Consider the following 7,806-nt stretch of genomic DNA (forward strand, 5'->3'; position numbering starts at 1 on the left):
AAAAAATAAAGTATATTTAGTAATTCACCTTTATTTGTTAAGAAAATTAAATTAATGACAGATCTAGTATTATACCGTTTTTAGTCATTTCACACAATCACAACTATTTTACATAAAAATTTATCAAACACTATAATACTGCTTTTTTTCCAAAAGCATTTTTACAAAAAAGTTTTCCAAACACTCAGCTGCTTATTCTCACAGCATAGCAAAAACAATTTTTTTTTTAAAGCACAACAATACCAAACCAGCCCTAAAGTTTAACAAACACTCTGCTGCTGCTTTATAGTCATATCTTTGTTCTCTCTTTTTCCACCAACACTATGCTGCTTTATAGTCATATCTTTGTTATCTCTTTTTCCACCAACAGACTGAACATGGTGATATTGTAGATTGCATTGATATCTACAGACAACGTGCTTTCAATCATCCTATGCTCAAGAATCATACAATTCAGGTCTACGACTGACTCTTTTTTTTGCTTGCATCAATGTCACGCTAGTGAATTATTAGCAACCATTTACTGCTGTGGACTTCACGCCAGTTACTGGTTCATATAATCGTCCACGAGTTCATGAATGACAAACTCTAAACTCTTATCTCGGTTCAAATAGTTCAATATATGCAGACAAAACTACAACGGTGCCAAGAGAGCAAGGAAATGAAGATTGGAAAATGTCTGCGTATTCACAATATGTTCCTAGAAACGTACAGTGCCCACAAGAATCCGTGCCCATAAGAAGAACAACGAATTAGGATCTAATACTAGCTGAAAATGCATAGTCTTTGGGATTAAACTATCCAACAAGCACTCACAAGCGCAGCTCAAATACGTTTGATTCACGGGGCCATCAAGTAAGTAAACTTGTCATGAAAAACCATCCAAAATAAACTAATAGCTTTTCGATATTGTATTTGAATTCACTGATTCATGAGGTAATTGCCGTCGTTTCCTTACCTAGGAACGTCTGCAGTGCTCGAATTCGGACACCCTCATGCAGGAAGAGGGCGCGTTAACATATGGAACTCCAATGTCACAGTCACTCAATTTAGCCTTGCAAGTATGTGGCTTGCAAATGGCTCCGGGGAGGAGGATAACTCTATACAAGCTGGATGGATGGTATTAATATGTGTTTGGTGTCAACCCTGTTTATGATAAAATTGAAAACTAATTATGTTTGTATAAAAAAAAATTAACACTTTGACCCTTTTTGTTTATAAAACCTCAAAGGGCAGCTGGGTCTGCGCACTCCCCAGTGCTGCACGGGAATAAAATGCTCGTCGGAGCCCCATTTTCGGCATTACCTTGAAGAATGTAGGATTCATTACTTTCCATATAAGCATAACCCACCACATAAACGCTCACCACATCAATTGGGACATAAATGAAGCGATCCCTGTCCGGCACATCTCCTCCTCGAGGTAGAACCGGTAAATGCCGTGATGTTGGTCGTCCAAGTCGTTCTCGCAGGGCAAGTATGAACCTTCATTATGGGGCGGAGGTTGCACCAATAAGAGGGAATTATTGTCATATTCTTTGATGCATTCATGTTAAACCAGTCAACGTTTTACGGATTTAGGTAATAAGTAGCATTTTTATGATAAACAGTCAATTTGTTTGATGTATATGAATGGCTAAAATGTCATTTTTTTTTTTTTAAGCATTTTATCTTTACATAATGGTAAAGAGAATAAACAGTTCCAGTTGTGATGTTCGAATGGTGAAGATGCATAAATCGTAAATGAAGGCGACAACTAAGTTTCCTATGGGCACACGAGGAAATACAAGCATTAATCATAATTAAATTCTCCTCTTGGCAGACTTCAACATCCCATCCCACCCATCGGCCTTGGGCCAATTCAAATGAGTCAAAAGACTCAAAAACCCTTTCCCACCACAGATGTAGTCTAAAGTCTTGACCAAAAAAATACAAAAAATTCAAATTTTGTGGATAATAAGTTTGATATCTGTGGAGCTAAAAATAATCAAGATGCGACACGTGGATTTTTGGGTAGAAAATGACAAAATTACCCTCGAGGCACATCGGAACTCCTACGCGCGAGTAGTGGACAATCATCCCTCAATCAAGTCAAAAGTGCCCAAATAGGTATTTATTTACAACCTATTTCATCCATCCTCATCATATCTTCTCCACAAGGTAACCCCCAAATCCTTCATCTTTTATTATAATAATTAGCTAATTAATTAAATAACTATTCCATTAATTAGCTAATTAACCGCAAATCAAGAACCTAACCCACAAAACCATCCAAGTGGCAGGTCCATCTCCTCCCAAGGTGGCCGGCCACATCCTTATATAAGCTCTCTTATTCTCTCCAAAACTCAATTTCAATTCTCTTGCTAAATTTTATAAATTCTCCAAACACTTTTATCTCAATTCATCATGGGCGCGTGAGGCTTTTGACTTTGACCTAAGGTGTTATTTGTTTTGTAGGTGCAATTTTGTCCATGAACAAGGAGGAAGAAATTTGCATCCACAAATTGGTGCTTTCATTGGGAGTTGAGTCCCACACTCGTAGAAGACTCTCGTATCCAAGGTTTTCTACTTTTGTAGATTTTATACGTTCTTATTTTTAGAATTTTTTATTTGCAAAAATTCTTTGGTAAAATGTAAAAGAAAAGTACAATGGCAAGAAATTTGAAAACTTCAACGAACGAAAATTCCAATGTTCAAGAGATGAGACCATGGCGATCCACGAGGCTAAACGTGACAATAAGTGGAGCACCACCACCACCACAAGGCTCCTCCATGGCAACCATCGCAGTGGCCACCATGGTAGCCACCCACGGCGAGGTACATGGCACCACCACAACGGCCCAAGCCGTGTCATCCAAGCTTGTCGTGTCATCCAAAGCCTACGACACCAAGGCCACGGCCCAAGTCATGTCATTCTAAGCCCAAGGCAAACCGGCCCGTGCCGCCCAAATCCAAGCCGAGCCCAAGCTTCGCACCCGCATGCACCACACGCCGAGTAGCCCACTCCCGTGGCCTACTTCCGTGGTTTCCCAAGCAGCCCAAGTCCACCTAAGATTATCTCAACCATCCGGACCTACCATCGAGCTAGGGGCATTTTCACCATACTTCTATGCGGATTTGACATCCACCAATTCGAATCTCGTGCCCGGAGTCTACCACACTTCCACTGCTTAAGGAGATGCATTCATTCCAAGCTTTTCCAACCCAAATGGAGAACAACACATGTCTTGACAAGTCATAGAATTGACGAGCGTCATCGTATAGCAAATGACCTTAGTGAATCAGCTTTTGCAATGCATCGAGATGCAACATGCCTCAGATGAGGTGTCCTGAAGTAAGACAAATGCAGACGAAGAACCTAGCCAGCAGCGTCCGGTAAGCAGCCACTCGACCAGCCACGAACCGAGTGTTTGGGCAGTGTACACTCCTAATTGGGCCCCTGAGATAGCATATACTCCTGTCTTAGCACGCGAAGCTACGTGCACTCTTAGTTAAGCCCACGGATGAGCATACACTCACGGTTGGGGTCACACTCTGATAATCAACATGAGTAACCTTCTAGGCGAAGTGTTCATTCGCTTCTAGGCCCGCAATGAGCATCATCCACCTCACATAGGCAGCACGACAGACGAAGAGAAGCAGTTACTCAATCCGGCTCAAGTTCAACCGGCAGCCTGCGAAGAACTTGCTCACCTGCTAGGAACGCACTACATACACCGTATCCGCGGCATAGATGAGCCAAACACATAGAAGAACAGCCTAAATCAACAAGTCACGACTAGGGGCAGCCGAGAGCTCCGCTACCCCAACAAAGGCAAATTCAAGAAGAAGTAGAGAGGCTCCTGACTAAGCGATTGCACCATTTCCAACACAAATAGGTCATTGAAGAGGCACTACACCGGGTTATGACCCACATAAGCAGGTCATCCTTCATGGATGAAATCAAACAGGCAGAGCCTCCACGCAAGTTCAACATGCCACATTTCACATCCTTCAAATGAGATGAAGACCTAGACAAACACCTAAAGCACTACCGAAACGCAATGATCCTCTATCGAAACAAAGATGATCTCATGTGCAAGATATATGCCACCACTCTACAAAGAGAGGCGCAAGATTGGTTATACACCCTGCCGCCACAATTCATTCGAAGTTTCAACGAACTTTCTTTGGCTTTCACCAAAGAATATTCATCATATCACTCGATCAAGAAGAAGTCCAACCACTTGTTCAACGTCAAGAAGAACCCAAAGGAGTCGCTTTGTGACTATGTGAAGAGGTTCAAAGCAAAGAAGGCAAGGATAGTCAAATGCAACGACTCGAGAGCTAGAGCAGCCTTCCAAAAAGGACTTCTAGCAGATCACCCGCTGTTCAGAAAATTGATCATGAAAGAAGATCTAACTCTGGCAGACTATTTCACTCTGGCAATTAAGCATGCATTTTGGGACGAGGCTCGCCGATGCACATTCAAGGATCACATTCTTACTATCCAAAACGGAAGCAGCGAAGGACTTGTTCGCATGTTTGACGTTATCTGAAGTAGTAATAAGCTCTACCATCATACGAGAAAAGCTGGGGGCCCGACTACTTGTATTCCACAGTTTAAAAGTTCTCTTCGATGCTGCCAGAAATTCAAAAGTTAACTTTGGCGACTGTTGTTGCAACCCGAAAACTCAAGTTTTACCTTCAAACACACGCAGTTATCTTCACAACGCACTATTCCGCCCAATCCAAATGCACGACGATAAAAGTGTAGACACTGGCAGATGCAAAGTTTTCTAATGAATGCAACAACTCGGTTTAAAAGGCGCGGTAAGGGCAAAAAAACACTAGAAAGACATACTCGGAAGCAAGTTTTGTCCTCGTCGTCCTAAAATATTCTACGTAGAAGCAACATGTACCGGCAGTTGAACACTACCTCCTGCTACGTGTCACACGGCCCCAGCCGACCCTTGCTCCGTAATTCAACTCTAGAATGGCCCAATACGGGCAATTGAGCATCTACTGCTGCGTGTAACAGGGCGACCCAACGACGGCTCCATGGCTCCCTACTGTGCCTTCAAGCCTAGCCTAGACAACACAACAGAACGACTCAACGATGCCCCAGAAGTAGCCGAGCACACCCTAGCCGCGCCTACTCCACCTAATGGAGGCTTCTAGCATTTGCATGTCAATGACGCATCCAACTATAAAGGTTCAGGAGCAGGCATGATCCTTCTCACCCCAGACGGTTCGATACCCGAGCAAGCGATCACTCTAGGCTTCAAAACATCCGACAAGATGATCATCGACTGCCTCAAGAAATCCCTCACCAACGAGAAAGGAAAATGGCTAAACGACTTTCCTAGATGTCTATGAGCATATCGCACCACCAAAAGACGAGCAACCGGTAATGTTATTTTCTCTTTGGCATTTGGTTAAAAATCAATCATTTCTCCTAATGTCATTATGCTAAGTATTAGGACTCTACTGCCAAGCATTAAGCAGAACAGAAAGTAGATGACCATAAGCTTAGATCTAGCAGAGGAAAAACACGAGCAGACCAACACCCACATCGTAGCCTACCAGCAGCAGCTTCTCTCTAGCTACAACAAAAGAGCCAAGATCCGACAGTTCCAACCCGGAGATCTAGTCCTATAAAAAGCCATCATCACTGCTTGCAGAGAAGGCTCCAAAAAGATGAATCTCATATGGGAAGGTCCATACAAGATCAGCAGAGTAGGTGGTAAGGGTAATTACACCCTCTTTACCATGAATGACATAGAGATCGAGAAGCAATGGAATGCCTACAACCTGAGGAAGTACCATATGTGACCTTCCACTATATCAAGACTCGAAGACTCAAGTAGCTCGACGCGCACCACCTTGCAAGCTGATGACTATCCAATTATTATGTAGTCCCTTACAGCTAAGTTATTCGTTCGTTTCACTCATTTTTCAATGAGGAATTCAGAAGTAATCTATAACTTGGCTCAGTTGCATGCTTATAACAACTTATCACTCATGTACTTCAAAAGAAGATCGTGGCCCTTCTTAGGGGCTCATCACAAGAATTGCGCCCCCTCCGAAGGACCAACCATGCTCTCTAGTGCGAGAAGGTAAACCAATTCCCTCACACCCATATGGTCTGTTCTCTAGTGTGAAAGGATAAACTAATTGCTCTCCAATACAAGAGGGTAAACTAATTCCCCAATACCCACATGGGTCTGCTCTCCAAGGCGAAAGGATAAACTTACATTCCGAGTATCTAGACGTGGACGAGCTAGCCTGCCCTGGTATAACTAGGTGCACGATTACTTGCGTCGGGATTCCTAGAAGTAGCCACAATGGTCTTTTTCAAGGCTTAGTTAACTGAAGGATTTTGTGTTTCTTGGCTTAATCCATGGGGAACAGGGCCTTAGAGACGGAGGGGGCATATTACGCAGTGCGCTCTATGGACGGCTACCCTGGAAACCTAAAGTTGCTATCGAGTGCACTATGGTAGCTTACAGTTTCCAAAAGACTGCCTACGGCTTGCTCTTTGAACAGTAAAGCCATGCTAGACTTATACAACCGCATATTCTTGTGAAAGGTTAAACAAGCTAGCATACATATACGAAGCTTTATTCACTGCCGACATGCTACATAGTTGATAAGCTTCACCTCTACCAATCGAGGAACAACCTACACCAAATCCTAAAGTGTTGTGATACTTGCTACGCAACCTACAGAATTGGAGAAAGCCAAGGTTAACAACCTAGTGGTCACTCGGACTTGTCTGCTTCTGTAAGTAAGGCGTCTGGCTGTCGATCCTATGGCTAACAACCTTGCAAAGTTCTACACCAACACCTATGGCTGCGTAGGCTACATGGCCTGTCTGTTTATAGAAAAGTAGCAAGCCTGCCACTGGTCTATAAAGTCTAAAGGTTAGGGCATGAACAAAAGAAACAAAGATAGAGAAAAACGAAGAAAACAAGTATATTAAATTTTCTAGCAAAATTGATAAGTAACTAGCAAAGACCGAATGAGTTCAAGCAAAGCAAAAGCAACAAAGAACATAAAGAAAATCCTAAAGACTACCTAGAAGATTACTTTTCGGCAACTTAGACACTCCACGACTACTCGGTCGCCGCACCTTCAGCAGCTGCTAAATTCTCAGCAACGGCACCATCTGGCGCTTCACTCCTGACTGCTCTAGCCTGGGCACCAATCTCTCTGACTACTTCACCAATAGAAGCCTCAACAGTAAAGACAAGCAAGCCTTCCAGAAAAATAAAGAAACAAGCGTCAATGTCTTCAAGCAGATCTAGTTTCAAAAGTGCACAGATCTTAGCAGCCTCCCCAGAAGCAGGCTTAGTGGATTTCTCATAAGTGCCCATGTTAACAGTCTAATCATTCCCAGTAGGCAAATCAATCTCAACAGCAGAATGAGTGGGCCTTAGCGCCACTTTAGCAGCAGAGTCCACCTTATTGCTCTTCATAATAGCAAGCTTCTTCAAAGGTGAACCGAACTTAGCTCCCAAATGACATCTTGGTACAAACTTCGACACTGGGGGCATAACAGGACCTTTACGCTGAGCAATCCTATCAACAATCACATTAGCCATTCTTGACATGGCAGGCGCCACAGGCTCAGATTTAGCAGCCTCATTTTTCTTCCCATTAGAAAAAGTCATGTCAATCACAGGCCTCTCGGCAGCAGACAGACCCTCACGAGTAGCGGAGGAAGTCTTTAGTTTTTTCTCAATTAGCATTTCTTGAGCATGTGGGGAAAATCTCTTCTTTCCACCTTCATTCATAGTAAGTTCCATGACAACGATCAGACGAG

The sequence above is a fragment of the Pyrus communis genome, chromosome 14 (genome assembly GCF_041283825.1).
Source record: "Pyrus communis isolate YQ-2024b chromosome 14, ASM4128382v1, whole genome shotgun sequence".
Taxonomy (NCBI): domain Eukaryota; kingdom Viridiplantae; phylum Streptophyta; class Magnoliopsida; order Rosales; family Rosaceae; genus Pyrus; species Pyrus communis.